The sequence below is a fragment of the Phyllobates terribilis genome, unplaced genomic scaffold (genome assembly GCF_046119375.1).
Source record: "Phyllobates terribilis strain yellow unplaced genomic scaffold, ASM4611937v1 Scaffold_7__3_contigs__length_470593459, whole genome shotgun sequence".
NCBI lineage: Eukaryota > Metazoa > Chordata > Amphibia > Anura > Dendrobatidae > Phyllobates > Phyllobates terribilis.
Window position 1 is genome coordinate 393,069,865 of NW_027362767.1, and position 18,525 is coordinate 393,088,389.

Consider the following 18,525-nt stretch of genomic DNA (forward strand, 5'->3'; position numbering starts at 1 on the left):
CACACTGGGAAATGGGTAAAAATGGCACGAAAATTTGTCCCACAATTTCTGTTGTAGAAATACCCCATATGTGGCTGTACAGTACAGCTTAGCCACACGGCGAGATTCGGGAGGGACGGATCGCTTTTTGCCTCCTGGAGCGCAGATTTTCCTAGAATAGTTTGCGGATTCCATATACAGAGACCCTTCGTGCAAGAAGAGCAGAATCCCCCTCAAGTGACCCTATTTTGGAAATTATACCCCTTTGTAAATTTATCTACAGGTGTAGTGACGATTTTGACTTCATGACTGTTTACCAGAAACAAGCACAGTGGAATTTGCTAAATTAAGATTGCAAATAGATAACAGACCTGAGTGGGGGCTTTTTTGTGAATCAGGTCAAAGCTTTTGTTGGTAACATTTTACATAACATTTTGGATCACGTTTTTCCTGCCCTCTATGCAGAGCACTTACATCGGGGTTTCTATCTAAATCTCCAAGTGATGTGATTTAGATGAAATCCCCAAGGGATCCATTCACAATAAAGAGGTAGCAGAGTTAGTCTGGCCTCTGTTCAGCGTCATCCTTCTTTTCAGAAATGCACAGAACTGTGGCCGACAGCACTTTTATGCACGCCTAATAAAAAGACGGACACTGTGGGATCACAGATCCTACAGCATCCACAGTGTCCCCATATGCCTCATTACAGAGAATCTTCCACCGGGGGTTCCATCTGAATCACATATTTCAGAGATTTACACAGAAACCCGGTGTAAGCGCTCAGTGCAGAGCGCAGGATAAATGTGAGCCGAGCTTTACTGCAATCTTTGGGAGGCAGAATGAATAAATCAACAGCATGTGAAGAATTGGTTTTATATATTTTTTACTCCTTTCCTCGTGTGGTATAGTTGATTAGACAACTGTATTCTTCAGGTCGGTGCGATTACAGTGATACCAGATTTATATAGGGTTTTCATAATTGACAGCTGTCACACACTAAAAGACGCTTTTTATTGTAAAAACAAGTTTTTGCATCGCCATATTTTGAGAGCTATAATTTTTCTATATTTTGGCCGACAGAGTCATGTAAGGGCTTATTTTTTGCGGGACGAGTTGACGCATTTATTGGTATCATTTTCGATCATGTGACATTTTTTGATCGCCTTCTATTCCATTTTTTGGGAGGCAGAATGAACAAAATCCAGCAATTCAGGAATTGTTTTTGGGGGATTTTTTTATGCGGTTCTGCGTGTGGTAAAATTGATAAGGCAGCTTCATTCTTCAGGTCGGTGCGATTACAGCGATACCAAATTTATATTTTTTTTATGTTTTGGCGCTTTTACACAATAAAAACTATTTTATAGAAAAAATAATTATTTTGGCATCACTTTAATCTGAGAGCTGTAACTTTTTTATTTTTCTGCTGAAGGAGCTGTATGGCGGCTGTTTTTTGTGGGACAAGATTAAGTTTTCAATAGTACCATATTTATTTACAGGCATCTTTTTGATCACGTTTTATTCCACTTTTTGTTTGGCGGTATGATGATCAAGCATCGTTTTTTTCCCTTGTTTTTAACTTTTTTTTACGGTGTTCACTGAAGGGGTTAACTAGTAGGACAGTTTTATTGGTTAGGTTGTTACGACCTCATCGATATCAAATATGTGTAATTTTATGGGGTTTTTTGTTTTTTTGGATTAATATTTTTTCTTTTTATTTTGTTTATTTTGTGATTTTTAAAAAATATATATTTTTATAATTTTTATTAAATGTTTTATTACTTTTTTACATTGTCCCAGGGTGGAACATCATCTTCAAACTGTCAGATCGCTGATCTGATGCTCTTTAATGCATCTGCACTGCAGAACACCAGAGCAGCGTCTGACAGGCAGGAAGGAGGCATCTCAGCTCCTGTTCTCTGAGCAGGCGCTGACAGGCCACCTTCCTGAAGGACCCTGAGGAACCCCGTGACCATATTGGGACCAGGGGTCACCATGGAGACCATCAACACAACCCAATCACATCGCGTTGTGTTGATGGGATCAGAGAGGGAGCCCACTCCCTCTGCGATATCCTGCAATATCACTGTCACTACTGACAGTGGCATCACAGGGGTTAAACGCCCGCGATTGGATTGGTGCTAGCACCGATCAGGGGCGGTGCTGCCGGGTGTCAGCTCTCACACAGAGCTGACACCCGCATGTGATCGCGGTGGCGCTCAGCGTGAGCCCGCCCGATCACCGCCCCGTACATGTACTGCTCTTGGCGGGAACTCCGCTCCCGCAGAGCAGTACATGTACGGCACATGTCGGGAAGGGGTTAATATTCATCCCATTTTGGATTCTGCTGTTTAATTTCAGAATCCACAAGGCTTCTTTAAACTTTAGTGTGCGTGTTCTATCACCACATCCTTTTGGAGGTAGAACTCATTCAATCACATTGACCTTTAAACTACTAACATCTCTACAGTGCTGATGTAGAAAGTGCTTTGATGCACCAGATAAGCTACGTGTGGTGTTATTCTAGGCATCATAAATATGCTCGGAGATGCGTCCTTTCAAGGTACATGCCACATACTGCATTGCACATTGATCACAAGTGATAACAAAAACCACATAAGTGCTGTTGCAGTTTATAAAATCATTAAAGGGGTTGTCCGCTACTTTAAAATTAATGTCCTATACGCATCAATGTATGCCCTCTGGATAGGGCATCAATGTTAATGTAGTGGACAACTTTTTTAATGAAATACTCACTGATATCACTGGAGGACGTGCATTTTTTTGTATTGAGCATATAGGGACATAAAGCGCATGTTTTTTGTCCACATCTAATATGAACCCTTAACAGAAAGCCAAGTAGTGGTTGCACCTGTACCAATATTAGTGTGATCACTGGGAGACACCATGTTGCCTATAGTAGTTCATCGTTTGGCTTCAAATTGACAACCTTTCTCCAAGATTTGTTAAACATTTTTGTCAGTGTATAAGATGGGTACATTTCTTTTTAATAATATTGATAATTTGATAAGAATTTACACTGTAGTTGGTGGAGAAAATCACAGAATTATTTATAGGATCATTATTATCCATTTGATTCTTATCCTGTGTTAAATATTCTGTTCTAGTTTTGGAATCAGCTTTCCACCTAGCTTCATTTAATATTTGAGGTGAATACCCTCTGCTTTTAAAACGAGAATCAATCTTGGTGCATTCATCAATATAATTAAAATCAAGAGTACAGCTTCTTTTAGCTCTGACAAATTCTCCTACAGGCAAATTATTACCACATGTCTGGGATGACTGCTCGTAGCATAAAGTAATGTATTCCCAGCAGGTGGCTTTCTGAACAAACTACAAACAACTCTTTTGTTCATTTCATCTCCCAATAATTGAATATCAAGAAGAGATTATTTTACGGTCAAAGTTATGGGTTAGGTAAACCCTTTATTGCAATTGTTATTATTAATATAAACTATGAAATCATGTATGTGACGCGCCCCTGGGCCTGTGTCGCGCTGCGTTGCGCACGCGGGAGCTTACCCGGAGCCGGATCTGTTGAGGGTTGTAGTCTCGTGGCGGTGATCCGGTCCGTGCCCAGGGAGTCAGACTAAGTGGCGCTGTTTTAGCGGTAGATGTTGGACGACTACGCCACCCGTTGAGTGCAGCCAGGGAGCTGCTGCTGCAGGGCAGACCGCTGAGGCCGGTGGTAGGATTGTGCAGCGTGATAGTATAACCCCCAACGGGAGGGGTATGGCCTCAGGGCAGCCGACGTGGTTGATGGGGTAGCAGGAATCACACAGAGACGATGCGGTGTAATTCAGGGTCTTTACTGGTGATAAAGATAGACCCTCCCGGAGTACTGGCTAGCGATCGGGGCCTGGTCAGTCCTTGAGCAGATGGGATCTCCCCTGGCCAGGCGGAGTTGTAGGCCTCCCAAACTGACTGTACTCTTCTGGCTACCTTGCTAGAGGCGGGTATAAGTAGCCCACGTCCCTGAGTGTACCGTGTGGTGCTCACCCGTATGGCCGGTGACTCGGGGCCTTCTAGTGGCGTCCGCTCCACGACGGCGGTGCTGGTCCCACGCGTGTGACCGTGCCTTCGGGTTTCTTGGCCAGAGGACCTGAAATCCCCTGCCGGGTGGTTTCTACTGCTGGGTAAAGATTAGTCCCCACAGCCTCGGACTCCGGGTCCGGTGATAGCTTCTCAGTCAGGGCGAGCTCTGCAGCTGCCAGCCCCTGACTCCTTATAGCACTGCTCCCACAGAGCTCCTGATGTTCTTTTCCTATATCTGCTTCTCTTCTCTGTCTCTACTTCTTCTCTACTCACTCACCCTGCCTCAGCCCTAGGTTTTTATAGGGGAAGTTCTTCCCCTCCCACGACTGGGCAGGAGGTGTGGCATGCATAGGATCCCTGACCAAGAGACCTCCCACCTGCTCTCAGACATAACATTGCTGTTACTGTGGAAAACCAGACCCCTGGGGTGCCACATTCCCCCCTAGTGAAATTTAGTACTCCGGGACTAAACATATTTTAGAAAAACATAACAAGATATAACAATAACAATAAAGAAACACATAAAGGTGGTCACGGCATGTCCGTAACCGGGTGCAGTCTTTGAAGAAAGCAAGGTGTCCATTTCACCAAAACAGGGAGACGTAACCAGGTAGGGGTCTGTCCTGCCCCGAGTCCTTAACAGTCTTTAGTCTGTCCTGGGTTACGCTCCAACTATGTACAAAGGATTCCCGGTAAATCCACCAAGGACTCCTAAAAATAACTAGAAACACATAATTATACACAAGCAACAATAAACAGGTAACCACAAATAAAACAATTTATACACTTCAAATCCTCCAACGTGCGGGTAACTGGCCCCTAGTGGCCCTAGTGGACCTACGGAGCTGACTGTCTGGCCCTGAACTACAGGGTGTAGGAGCTGTTAAGGGTAAACTGGGCAGCGGTCTACGGGCCCTTTGGCTCACTAGGGATATGGCAGGCTCACTGCAAGCAGAGGGTTGATCCTCCTGGTCTGCTGGTGTGGGGTCTTCTGCCTCCTGGACCGGCTGTTCTTCCAGCTCTACCTGTTGCTCCGTAGGTGCTTGGGATGCTGGTTGGAGGAAGGTGAGTACGGGTACCACAACTGCACCATTGACTTGAGTCCAAGACCGAGGGAAGTCTCCGAGCACAGTATTAACCATGTCTTCCCTTTCCTCTACGGGTCGAGGGTCTTCTTGTTCCTCTTCAGGGTTCCGTAGCTGTTCGGGACACTTCTTCAGGTGATCCCGGGATACAATGGTTGTGGTTTCCCCTCCGTCTTTACTGATGGTACAGACCTTTGGGTTGTCGTGGCTTGAGGGCAGTACGGTGTACGGGTCCTTCTCCCACTGGTCGTCCAACTTGTGGAGCCGTCTTTTTCTCTTCAAGACCTGCTCTCCGGGTACCAGGGGAACAGCGGGAGCATACTGGTTGTAAGTTTTCTCTTGTCTTTCCCTAGCCTGACAGAGACTTTGCTCCACGCTCTCCTGTACTTTCCGGTACTGCTGCTGCCTCTCTGTGTCCCAGTCTGCTTCTGGTGAAGTGTCCTCAGGTGTCAGGACTCCCATTTCCAGGTCAACAGGTAACTTACCAGGTCTCGCCCTCATTAGGTAAGCCGGGGTACAGTTGGTGGAACCTACCGGGATGTGGTTGTATAGGTCCACCAGATCGGGCAGCTTCTCAGGCCACAGACTGCGTTCTTCCAGGGGCAACGTTTTCAGAAGATCCATTACCACCTGGTTCATTTTCTCACAAAGTCCATTAGTTTGCGGATGATAGGGTGTCGTCCTTATCTTCCGGCAGCCATACATAGTGCAGAATTCTTGGAAGACCTCCGCTTCAAAGGCAGGTCCCTGGTCTGTCAACACTTGGTCCGGGTACCCGTGTGGACGGCAGAAATGCTGCTGGAAGGCTCTCGCTGCTGTTCGAGCTGTTAAGTCCTTGACGGGGACGACAACCAAGAACCGGGAGTAGTGATCCACGATGGTTAGTGCGTAGACGTAGCCACTTCTGCTTGGGGTCAGTTTTACATGATCCAAGGCTACCAGTTCCAACGGTTGCCGGGTGACGATGGACTGCAGGGGAGTTTTCTGGCTGGCACGGTCCTTCCTTCTTAGGTTGCACGGGCCACAGTCTCTGCACCACCTCTCGATGGTTCCCCTCATGCCTACCCAGTGGAACCGCTCGCGCAGCAGGAACTCCAGCTTCTTCCATCCGAAGTGTCCAGCCCCGTCGTGGTATGCCTCCATCACCATGGCTGCGTCTCTTCGTGGCAAAACTACTTGCCAGATTAGTTCATGCGTCCGGGAGTTAACCATTCTGCGGCACAACTTCCCCTTATAAAGGAACAGTCGACTCTTCTCAGCCCACAGTTGCTTGGCTTCCTCCGGAGCGTCTGGGTCAAGGCGAGCCTCTGGCCGAGTCAGCATCTCCTTCACCAGTCGGACGGCAGGGTCACTGTCTTGCGTTTCCTCCCAGTTGTAGTGAGGCAAGGGGTTAAACGTAGCGGCTTGCTTACTCCTTACCCGGTGGGAATACTGGATAGTCCCATGCCGGTGGAACGCAGGGAGTTCGACTTCTTCCAGTCCCTCTGGATCTTCTCCTACGTCCGGTAGGTTTGGCATCCTGGACAGGGCGTCCGCGTTGGTATTGGAGCGTCCTGCCCGGTATTTGATTGTGAACTCGTAGTTGGACAGACGGGCCATCCATCTCTGCTCTAGGGCACCGAGTCTTGCTGTGTCCAGGTGTGTCAACGGGTTGTTATCCGTGTACACGACGAACCGGGAAGAAGCGAGGTAGTGCTTAAAGCGTTCGGTGACTGCCCACACCACTGCCAGGAACTCTAGCTTAAATGAGCTGTAATTCTCAGGGTTTCTCTCGGTGGGTCGCAGTTTTCGGCTGGCGTAAGCGATTACTCGTTCTTTCCCCTGCTGGATCTGGGACAGCACGGCTCCTAGCCCGATGTTACTTGCGTCGGTGTAGAGGATAAAGGGCTGGCTGTAATCCGGGTACGCCAGGATTTCATCCCCCGTGAGGGCCATCTTCAGCTGGCGGAAGGACTCCTCTTCCAACTTCTCCCATCTGAAGGGCGGCTTCTGGTTCTTGGCCTTCCGGGACTGGCCTATCAGGAGGTCCTGCATAGGAGCTGCCTTTTTGGTGAAACCGGGGATGAACCTGCGGTAGTAGCCTACCAACCCGAGGAACTGCCGTACTTCCTTTACACTGGAGGGACTTGGCCATTCCTTAATTGCGGTGATCTTATCAGGGTCGGGAGCCACTCCGTCAGCGCTCACCACGTGTCCCAGGTACTGCACCTTTGGTTTCAGGAGGTGACACTTGGAGGGTTTCACCTTTAGGCCGTAGCTTGCCAGAGCTTCGAACACTTCCGCCAGGTGTTTCAGGTGGTCCTCATAAGTCTTAGAATATACGATGACATCGTCCAGGTACAACAGGACCGTCTCGAAGTTTCTATGGCCCAGACAGCACTCCATTAATCGTTGGAAGGTTCCTGGTGCGTTGCAGAGTCCGAACGGCATGCAGGTAAACTCGCTAAGTCCCATCGGGGTGGTGAATGCGGTCTTCTCCCGGTCCGCCTCTGCTACAGGAACCTGCCAGTACCCACTAGTGAGATTCAAGGTAGAGAAGAAGTTAGCAGATCTTAAAGCAGCCAAAGACTCCTCTATCCTTGGTAAGGGGTACGCATCCTTGTGTGTGATACGGTTGATTTTCCGGTAATCTACACACATCCTCATGGTGTTGTCTTTCTTTTTGACTAAGACTAGTGGAGCTGCCCAGGGGCTACAGCTATCCCTGATCACCCCAGCCTCCTTCATGTCTCTAAGCATCCCCTTGGCGTGTTGGTAGTGTGCAGGGGGTACGGGTCGATACCTCTCTTTTATGGGAGGATGGTCTCCCGTGGGGATGTGGTGTTCTACCCCCTTGACTCGCCCGAAGTCTAACGGGTGTTTACTAAACACTCTCTCGTACTCTTGAACCACCCGATAGACTCCCTGTTTCTGATGTGAGGGAGTGGAGTCAGTACCCAAATGTAGTTGCTGACACCAGTCCTCCATTGTTTTCTTAGAGCCGTTACCTTCCTCCGGGTGAGATGGAGGCAAGGGTTCCACAGATTGTATAGCATTTTGGTTAATGGTATATAATTTGGCTAGCGTGGCATACCGGGGCAGATACACTTCCCTCTTCCCGATATTGATTATGCGAACGGGCACCCTCCCATGGCGTACATTAACCACCCCCCGTGCTGTCAAGATGGTGGGCCTACTGTCTGAGTAAACTGGTTCTACCATTGCCTGGTAATCTCTACCTCTCAGACCAATAGCTGCCCGGCACCAAATCATCATTTCACTTTTTGGGGGCATGGCAATAGGGAAAGGGTCACACATTCTCACGCTACCAATCTCACCGCCGGAGAGTTCCACCTGTTGCCGTCGCATCAGTGCCCGGATCTCTTTTTGGAGCACTCGCTGCTCGCCGGAGCTGGCGTTCTTGGCAACCTGCTGTAAAAGGAAAATCACCTCTGCAAGACAATTTTCAATTACATTAGTTCCTAGAGTTATCTTTGGGTGACTCTCGTGTTTGTCAATGTCTACAATGATCAGTCCCTGTGCTGCCAGTTCAACTCTACCAATTTTAATGGTCACCTCTTTAAATCCGATCTGTGGCACGGGCTGACCATTGCTGGCGATGATACTCAAGTCGTCGTCAGGGTAGCTGGTAATATCCGAGTCATTCCAGTACTGCTTGAAGAGCACGTACGGGATGGTGGTGACCTGTGACCCGGTGTCCAGTAGGGCACTCATAGGAATGCCATCCAGTACCACAGGCAAGACTGGACGTCCTCCCACATATTTGTCGCGCCAGTTTGATGGGCCTGATGATCTTTTTCCTAGGGGTTGGCCCTCTACCCTAGGTTGTGCCAGTTTAAAGGACAGTACCTTGCCATATGTCCGGGTTGATTACAGCGGCGGCAGATGGGTCGTCCGTCCTCGTTGTATCGGTCGCTGGGTCTTCCTCTGGCCGGTGGGGTCCTCCTTGGTCGACGCCACGGGATGTCCTCCGGTCCGGATGCCAGCTGGATCTTCCCTGGAGTGGAAACCTGTAAAGACTGCACAGTTCGGGTTAGCGCAGCAACTCTTTTAGCTAGATCTTGGACCTGATGGTGCAGGTCTGGAGCCGAGTCATTGTTCAAAGCCTGCGCATCAGCTCCCACAGGCCCTGCCGACAAGGGCGCCGCCTCCTGGTGGTAGGTGGTAGTGGGGCGTCTGTGGGTCACAACGCCACCTGGTGCCGGTTCTCGGAGCACCCGGATGGCTCTGTCCTTGAACTGTGGAAATCCCAGATGAGGGTCCTGTAAGGCCATTGCCCGCAACTGGGTTCGGTGGGCATTGCAATATAAACCCTCTATAAATTGTTCAGTTAACAGCCTGTCCTCGTCTCCCACGCCGTCAGGGTCGGTCTGCTTAATGGCTCTCAGGGCCTCTTGTAGGTTCAGGGCATAGTCCCTTATACTCTCATGTGCCCGCTGTTTGCACCCGTAGAATCTAAGCTTGATCTCGGCTGAGGTGCGGGTATCAAAGGTGTCCCTCAGCCGGGTTAGTATCCCTGCGACAGTCCTCCCCCCAGGTGGCCAGGACTTTACCTCCCTTTGGGCTGCCCTGGTTAATTGGGCCACCAGGATGCTTACTTTTTGCTCTTCTGTGAGGGGGTACACCTGGAAGAGGCTATCCAGTTTTTCTCTAAAGTCCTGCAGGGTATGTGACTCCCCTGAGTACTGGGGTAGCCAGGCTGCCCCCGGGATATAGGGCATGGTGAAAGGCATGACCGCAACAGCGGTGGCGCTGGCGGGGGTTGGAGCGGTGAAGCTCTCCTCCGTATCCGACATCCTTCTCCCCCCTAGTGGACCGTGGCCTACCTTGCGATGATCCTCTTCCGTAGGCCGCGGCTCCGCAGTGGATCGTCAGGGTTGAGGACCTTCCGTCGCGCTCCTGTGACGTCGGCGTCTGCTGGGCTCCTTCCAGGACCTTACGCAACGTCCGGACGTGAGGCGGGGCTTCAGTTCTCGCGCATTTTCGGAGTCCACGCCCCTCTTCTTCCCGCGCGGCGTCCTCAAGATGGCGTCCAATGGCGGGAAAACTCCACGGATGGCGGGAAAAAGGCAGAAGATGGCGCCGGATGGCGGGAAAACTTCGCGGATGGCGGGAAGAAGACAGAAGATGGCGCCGGATGGCGGGAATCTTCACCACTGGTAAGTTTGAACAGTCTTTTTCAGGCACGCAGTACCCGGTGGTTGCGGGCACGAAATCCTGCCGACTACGCCAAAGGTTGACGCACCCCTGGGCCTGTGTCGCGCAGCGTTGCGCACGCGGGAGCTTACCCGGAGCCGGATCTGTTGAGGGTTGTAGTCTCGTGGCGGTGACCCGGTCCGTGCCCAGGGAGTCAGACTAAGTGGCGCTGTTTTAGCGGTAGATGTTGGACGACTACGCCACCCGTTGAGTGCAGCCAGGGAGCTGCTGCTGCAGGGCAGACCGCTGAGGCCGGTGGTAGGATTGTGCAGCGTGATAGTATAACCCCCAACGGGAGGGGTATGGCCTCAGGGCAGCCGACGTGGATGATGGGGTAGCAGGAATCACTCAGAGACGATGCGGTGTAATTCAGGGTCTTTACTGGTGATAAAGATAGACCCTCCCGGAGTACTGGCTAGCGATCGGGGCCTGGTCAGTCCTTGAGCAGATGGGATCTCCCCTGGCCAGGCGGAGTTGTAGGCCTCCCAAACTGACTGTACTCTTCTGGCTACCTTGCTAGAGGCGGGTATAAGTAGCCCACGTCCCTGAGTGTACCGTGTGGTGCTCACCCGTATGGCCGGTGACTCGGGGCCTTCTAGTGGCGTCCGCTCCACGACGGCGGTGCTGGTCCCACGCGTGTGACCGTGCCTTCGGGTTTCTTGGCCAGAGGACCTGAAATCCCCTGCCGGGTGGTTTCTACTGCTGGGTAAAGATTAGTCCCCACAGCCTCGGACTCCGGGTCCGGTGATAGCTTCTCAGTCAGGGCGAGCTCTGCAGCTGCCAGCCCCTGACTCCTTATAGCACTGCTCCCACAGAGCTCCTGATGTTCTTTTCCTATATCTGCTTCTCTTCTCTGTCTCTACTTCTTCTCTACTCACTCACCCTGCCTCAGCCCTAGGTTTTTATAGGGGAAGTTCTTCCCCTCCCAGGACTGGGCAGGAGGTGTGGCATGCATAGGATCCCTGACCAAGAGACCTCCCACCTGCTCTCAGACATAACATTGCTGTTACTGTGGAAAACCAGACCCCTGGGGTGCCACATATGGATTGTTCATCAAGTACCATACGATCAGTGTATCATCAAGGAACTGTCTGTACCAATATATATTTGCAATAAAAGGATTCAACACACTATATATGCATTTCTTCTCCCACCAATTCATGAAAATATTTGCGAGGGCTGGTGAAAACCAGGCACCCATGGCACAGCCTTGACTTTAAACATAAAAATTTCCGAAAAAAGAAAAATAATTCTGAGTTAGTAAAAAATTCATGACTTGTAACACACATTCTATAAGGTCATCAAAAAAATCTGAATATTTCTTTCATTGATCCAATACTGCAACAGCGGCTAAGTTATGCGGAATAGTAGTATATAGTGCATAACATTACATGTAATCCAGGTATAATCCTTACTCCAATTCATTTTATTCATAATGCTCAAAATATGCTTTCTATTCCTGATGTTACTTGGTGCAATAACAGCAATCAGTTGGAGTCTCCCATTTGCCTATCACTTTGACCGTAAAATGATCTCTTTTCATGATATTCAATTATTGGGAGATGAAATGATCAAGAGTTGTTTGTAGTTTGTTCAGTAAGCCAACTGCTGGGAATACATTACTTTATGCTACGAGCAGTCATCCCAGACGTGTGATAAATAATTTGCCTGTAGAAGAATTTGTCAGAGCTAAAAAAAGCTGTACTCGTGGATTCTGAAATTAAAAAGTAGAATCTCAAATGGGATGAATATTAAATCTGATTTGCTGTGCATACATTAAATATGGCATTATTACTGATTTCCAAAAAGAGGAGTAATTATAGCAATCGTCATCTTTGCACATACGTCATCTCCCCTTATTCATTTTCTATTTAAGCAACGACAGGGCGCACAACTCTATGCAATACTAGGAGTAAGAATTTTTTTTGGTTCGAAACGCGTCAGTTGCATGCATCTGAATCAGCAGAATTGCTGAATTTTTAATCCATTTGGAATAAAGTTTGTTTTTATTTATTTGTTCTGATTTTTCCATGTGATGAGTGCTGGACTATTCACCTAACTCTTTTTGCTCTAATTACTTGTGGACGATACGAGCTTTAAGCCCGGGCACTAACGTTGGACTTCATCAGAAATACAAGTACACAAAAAGAAAAAGTGGGCACTGCTGGGGAATAATAATCACAAATAGAAAGGGGTGCTACAGTAACCTGATGTAAAGACACAAAATTATTCGGAAGAAAAAGACTCAGGATATATAACCATGCACACCCAATGTTGGAAAAGTGAAAAAAAATCTTTATTACATGATTACATTTAGACAACAAAAGAAAATTTTTTTTAAAAGCATTTAAAACAGACAAAAACATGTGCAATCTTCATATGGGGGAATTCATGATAATATGCATAAAAATAGCAATAAACCCCACTATGTTATGTGCCACAGGTATATTTTACATCACTTATATAACATTCGATTAATGTAGACCAACTAAGCAACCCTGGCTATAAATAGCACAGCATAACCAGTCAAAATATGTGTTCATGACAAAGCAAACCCCCCTAAATAATATAAGTGAATCAAGGAATGAGTAGGAGAGATGGTCTATTGGCAATGGGGGCCCATATTTTAGATGTATTGGCCAGATTGTGTCACCAAAGTCATATATGACGTGGCACAGTTGATCCACATATAAATAACAAGCCAGGCATTCCTGAGTGGTCAAGTCAAGAAAATAAGTAAATAAAAAATATATGGAAGAATAATGACCTGCTGGCACCAGAGACCCTACGCAATTCAGATCATACTAGGGACCTTTTGAGGACAGAATCCAGGTGGATCTTTACACTTGACACAGTGGCCCCAAAGGGCATAAATGAGGATCTCTCATTTACTGGTTACTTGGCTTAAATTTCCATGGTGTCCTTATAAGCAGTACTCTGTTTATTTTGGGGGTGCATGTGCACCTCCTTTAAATTCCATTCCAGCAGCTTTAATATCAATATTTTTCAGATTCTACCCAGTTCCCCGGGGTTAGTTTCATATTGGACCCTAATGTTTGATGTAGTGGCTATGAGGGGCACGAATGAGTATTTTCCACTTCTGACTTTTCCAGACTCCCATGGTGTTCTTATATGTGGAATCTTGCCCACTATTGGGGTTTTGATTCCCTTTTTTTTTTCCCTCCCATGGGGCCAACTTGTGCAGTTCCATTAGTTTATTGCTTATTTCTTGTATTTGTGATTGTTTAGCTGTGTGCATCTTTTCACATACTTGCACACGGTCTCATATGCATTTATATGTCTTGTCTTTTATCTTAGTAAAGGAAGGGGAGGGAAAGAGAGGGGAGGATGGAAAGGGGAAGGAAAAGAAGGGGAAGGGAAAGGAGAAGGAAGGGAAGGGAGAAAGAAAGGAAGAGAAAAAAGGAAAAAGAGGGAAAGGAGAGAGTTTTATTTTAAATGGGATTTTTTTTTTTTTTTTATGTCTGTCTGGTTAGTGAGTCTTATATGTCCAGGTCTGTATTCTGTTATGTGATGCATCTTTGTATCTATCTTTGTATCTATGCATGTTTGGTGATTGTCCTCAGATCATATACTGACTTCTTAGTATTCCTGGTTTGGACTGCAATTCTTTCTTTCCTTTTTTTTTTTTTTTTGATTAATGCTAGCACTTTCTTGTGTGATCACTATTATTCTCTGCAGCGGACGCGCTGCTCCTGGGGTTTTTGCGTTCCATCGTGGAACGCAAGCCTCTTCTTTATTATGACTACGTGCATAGTTCATTGCTCTGCGTGTTTACCCTTCTGACTGGATATGACGTTTACTTTACTTCCACCCCCGTTCCACCGTATGGTATGGGTGGGACGCACCTTTGACAATAATAGCTTCAGGGCTATATTTGGCGCCCTCTGCTTTGGACCGGATATGACGTTTAACCCATTTCCGTTTGCGTTCCACGTGGACTGGGTTGAACACATTCTGATGAGAACAGGCCTGTCTACACACCATAGTGAGACAAACACTCACCTGAAACTAGTCACACCATTTGGGATCAACTATATAACACACACATGTGCTCTTAGACAACATACCCCTGACGAAGCTGCGTCTGAGCAGCGTAACGCGTAGGGTCTCTGGTGCCAGCAGGTCATTATTCTTCCATATATTTTTTATTTACTTATTTTCTTGACTTGACCACTCAGGAATGCCTGGCTTGTTATTTATATGTGGATCAACTGTGCCACGTCATATATGACTTTGGTGACACAATCTGGCCAATACCTCTAAAATATGGGCCCCCATTGCCAATAGACCATCTCTCCTACTCATTCCTTGATTCACTTATATTATTTAGGGGGGTTTGCTTTGTCATAAACACATATTTTGACTGGTTATGCTGTGCTATTTATAGCTAGGGTTGCTTAGTTGGTCTACATTAATCAAATGTTATATAAGTGATGTAAAATATACCTGTGGCACATAACATAGTGGGGTTTATTGCTATTTTTATGCATATTATCATGAATTCCCCCATATGAAGATTGCACATGTTTTTGTCTGTTTTAAATGCTTTTAAAAAATTTTTCTTTTGTTGTCTAAATGTAATCATGTAATAAAGATTTTTTTCACTTTTCCAACATTGGGTGTGCATGGTTATATATCCTGAGTCTTTTTCTTCCGAATAACTTCATCAGAAATAGTGTGTGAGCTGGATATATTCTTTTGATTTTTTTTTCTTGTTCACCCTTTCAGTCTGTGGGAAAGCTGTATGAGTTTTGCATAATGATGACCTTCAGTAGCCTAAACCGTGGCTTTGCTTATGCATGTTATTTCTCAAAACGCATTGCAGATCAGGATATTTCCCAACTCTGTAGAAAGATCTTTGTGTTTGACTATACACCACTGAGAAGTGTGAGATGAAGTTTGATGGGCTGAAATTGCTTATGGAACAAGCTTCATTAGAGGACTTCCTGGGAGAAATGACAGCCGAAGTAGATTCGATTTTCCTATATGCCAGTCCTTTCACTGACCTTTTTTACTGAGGAGGAAACTGTTGAACCCAGGAGAAACCCCCGCAAACACAGGGAAAACATACAAACTACTTGCAGGTGTTGTCCTTCGTAGGATTTGAACCCAAGTCCCCAGTGCTGCCAAGCTGCAGTGCTAACCACTGAGGCACCGTGCTGCTCTTTCTGTTCTCCCTCTGATATTTAAGATGCAGGAGAAACTTGCACCTACTGCCACTCAGTGACTTCAGCTCCTTTGTGAGGAACTAATGTTTGGGCAGCCACTCAGTTTACCAAATAAAATTCCTGAGAAAAAAATTGTGGATGACTTCACTTCTGGTACTGGGTGCACTGCTAATACCATGGCATGCCAAAATTCACTGGAAATTTTCCAGGCTGGTTGGAGACAAGCTCATTCTCACAGAAAAGTACCATTAGCAAGCTAAGGAGATGTGGTGGCCTCTATCATCATAAAGGATGATATGCTCGTTCCTCAGACCAACCACTGCTACTGTCTACCTTGTGAACATTGTGTTGAAGCGTGCAAGGTGTCACGGGTTTACTGTGACAGAGAGGAGCCAGAAGACCGCAGCGTCTGATTCCTCGCACTCCTGCCCTCATTAGAAGCCTTTCGCCTTCATATTAATCGGTGCAGGTTTCTTTTAGGAGTGCAAGGGTTAATCTGCTCAGTTGTGAGCTCCTGGAAGCTTACCTTCATTTAAGCTCTCAGCAGATTTGTCCCATGCATCTCCCCTACTGTGTAACTCTGTACCCCAACACATTAGACTCTCGCCTACATTGAAACCTTGAAAAGGAAGCTGAAGACCCACTTCTGCTGACAAGCGTACAATCTGCGCTAACCTTCGATCCAGCATACTGCTGTACAGCCAGCTGTACCCTGACTTACTGTATCCTCACCCATCATTTGTAGATTGCTTGAGTGCCCTCACGAGCAGGGTCCTTTCTCCTCTTGTACCATTCGGTGACCCCTTTTCACATGTAAAGCACCACGGAATAAATGTTGCTGTAATAATAATAATAATTATAGTACTTGTGGTCTGGGTCAATTGACGGCCCTTTCCTGGTGTCTGCCCCTAATTCGATGTGTTTTGGCAGCTTTTAGGCCCATTTGAAGGTGTTTTGTATGCATTTGTTTTTGGCCCCCATTGAATCCAATGGCGTTCGGCAATGATCAGCGAATATTCGACAAATAAATCGGCGAATATTGCAAATTCGAAGATCGTAATCCGAACCGAACATTGAAACATTCGCTCATCTTTACTAATTACCACATTCTTGCTTTATCCTTATATACACTCAGTTTCTCCAGAGAGTGCCTGGTGATAGACTGTTCTTATCTATTCAGGTTTAGAATTCTAGTAGTCAGTTAGAATTTTCCTGCAGTTCCTTCGTAGGTTGTTGCCTTGGTTTCCTCGAGTGTCATCTTTAAGCTAAGTGTATTCCCTTGTTTGTTTCCCTTGTGTGTACTTTAGTTTTCAATTAAACCTTAACCCCTTTGAGCATTTGCCAGTAGTACCTGATATAAAAGTAATGAATGTCAGTAACTCCGACTGGACAAGATCTGAGAAGAAGACAGAAGACCTGTGGTGACTGAAGACTGGACTGGACTGGGTGGTAGTGTACTGAGAAGAAGCAGTTGAAGGGCTCATTGAGACGTCCATGCAAATCGGTCTGCTATGAGACCACAGTGCACAAACTGGCCGCAGGTCTCCTGACCCAGATTCATGTATTTCTATGAGGCTGTCACACTTGGGTTGAGAGACCAACGGCCAGTCTGTGCATTGCGGTCCAAGATTGGACTGATTTGCACGGATGTCTGCAGGAGCCCTAAATGTACTGGCACGCATCCGATGGGCTTCACGCCTTATCTGCATATAAATTCTAAGTTGGATTTCTCATGACTGGTACATTAAATGTCCACAAAATAGGTATCGTGTTTTGGGGGGATGAGGTGGACAAACACCTAAATAGCAGTACCACTACTTCCATATTTAAGAGTAAACCAACTGACAGGTTTCCCTTAAGAGCAAATTTGGATTTGTCTTTAAATGGTAAGAAAACCCATTGAAAATCTATGGATCTATTTACCAGTCTGTTCAAGCTCTGAGGATCTGCCTCTTCATTTAGACAATCAATGAGTTCTCAGGATACTGACAGATTTATTCTTCTGTCATGTGGCTATAAATTATCAAAGTTTTTATTTAAAAAATTAGTTACCCCTTAGGAAATGAATATGTTGTATCGTTCCAACATCATACACAATTCTGCCTATAAAATGTACATCTGTACAAAGCATTGAAACTACTACTGGCATTGAGGCACTTCTGTCTATATTACGCAGTTGGAAATCAATAAATGTCTACTATAGTTTTGTATATACAGTTATTCTTGTATTGCATGCTTTCCATTATTATGGAATATTGGTAAAATGTTTTACTTACCATAACCCTGGGTAAACTTTTCTAATGCAGGTAGAGATCCCCGGGCACCAAATACTTCTCCTTGGTCAATAAGTGCCTCCTTCATTGCCTCGTATCCACAGAGAACGACCACTGGCCGAGAACCAAAGTAAAGGGTATACACTGATCCATATTGAGACCAAAGCTGAAAAATAGGTTACACATACACATTATTCCAAAATGTAAACAAAATAACCTAACATGTCCCTTTCCCAAGCTTACGGAGAAAAAAAAGTGAGTGACCTTCATGAGGGAATTAACCAGCTCCCCACTCTTAATGTGCAGCAATGTTCCTACGAGAGGCAGGGGTGTAGGACCAGGAGGAAGGTTACGTTTTCTGTAAAAGGTGTCCCATGTTGAGTAGATGATAATGGAGATGAGGATCAGGATCCCCGTCCATGTAATGTCCATGTTCACAGACTTAGGTCCCACAATGACTGCACTCAAATAGCTCTCCTACAAAAAAAAGTGAGGAGAAATACTGTAGATATGACTAGGCGGAGACAACATGGTAAGGTTCCACTTGATCTGATATTAACTCCTTACTAACAAGTTATATAATTGGCTTGATTTGGATAATCCTTTTATGTAATACTATTTGCTTTTGCTTTCCCTGTTACAATTGCAATCAAAATGATTTCACCCTCATTGCAAATTAAGTTGATTTGCAAAACGTACAAATTTTCTGCTGATTTTAACCCTAGAACGCATGACCATAAAAATCTACTC

At 46.3% G+C, this 18,525-nt stretch overlaps 1 pseudogene; it reads right to left on the reverse strand.

Annotated features, from left to right (window-relative positions):
- The window catches only part of LOC141154966 (cytochrome P450 2G1-like), a 311,891-nt pseudogene extending 293,638 nt beyond the window's left edge, over nt 1-18,253 (reverse strand).
- Nucleotides 18,254-18,525: the final 272 nt, after the last annotated feature.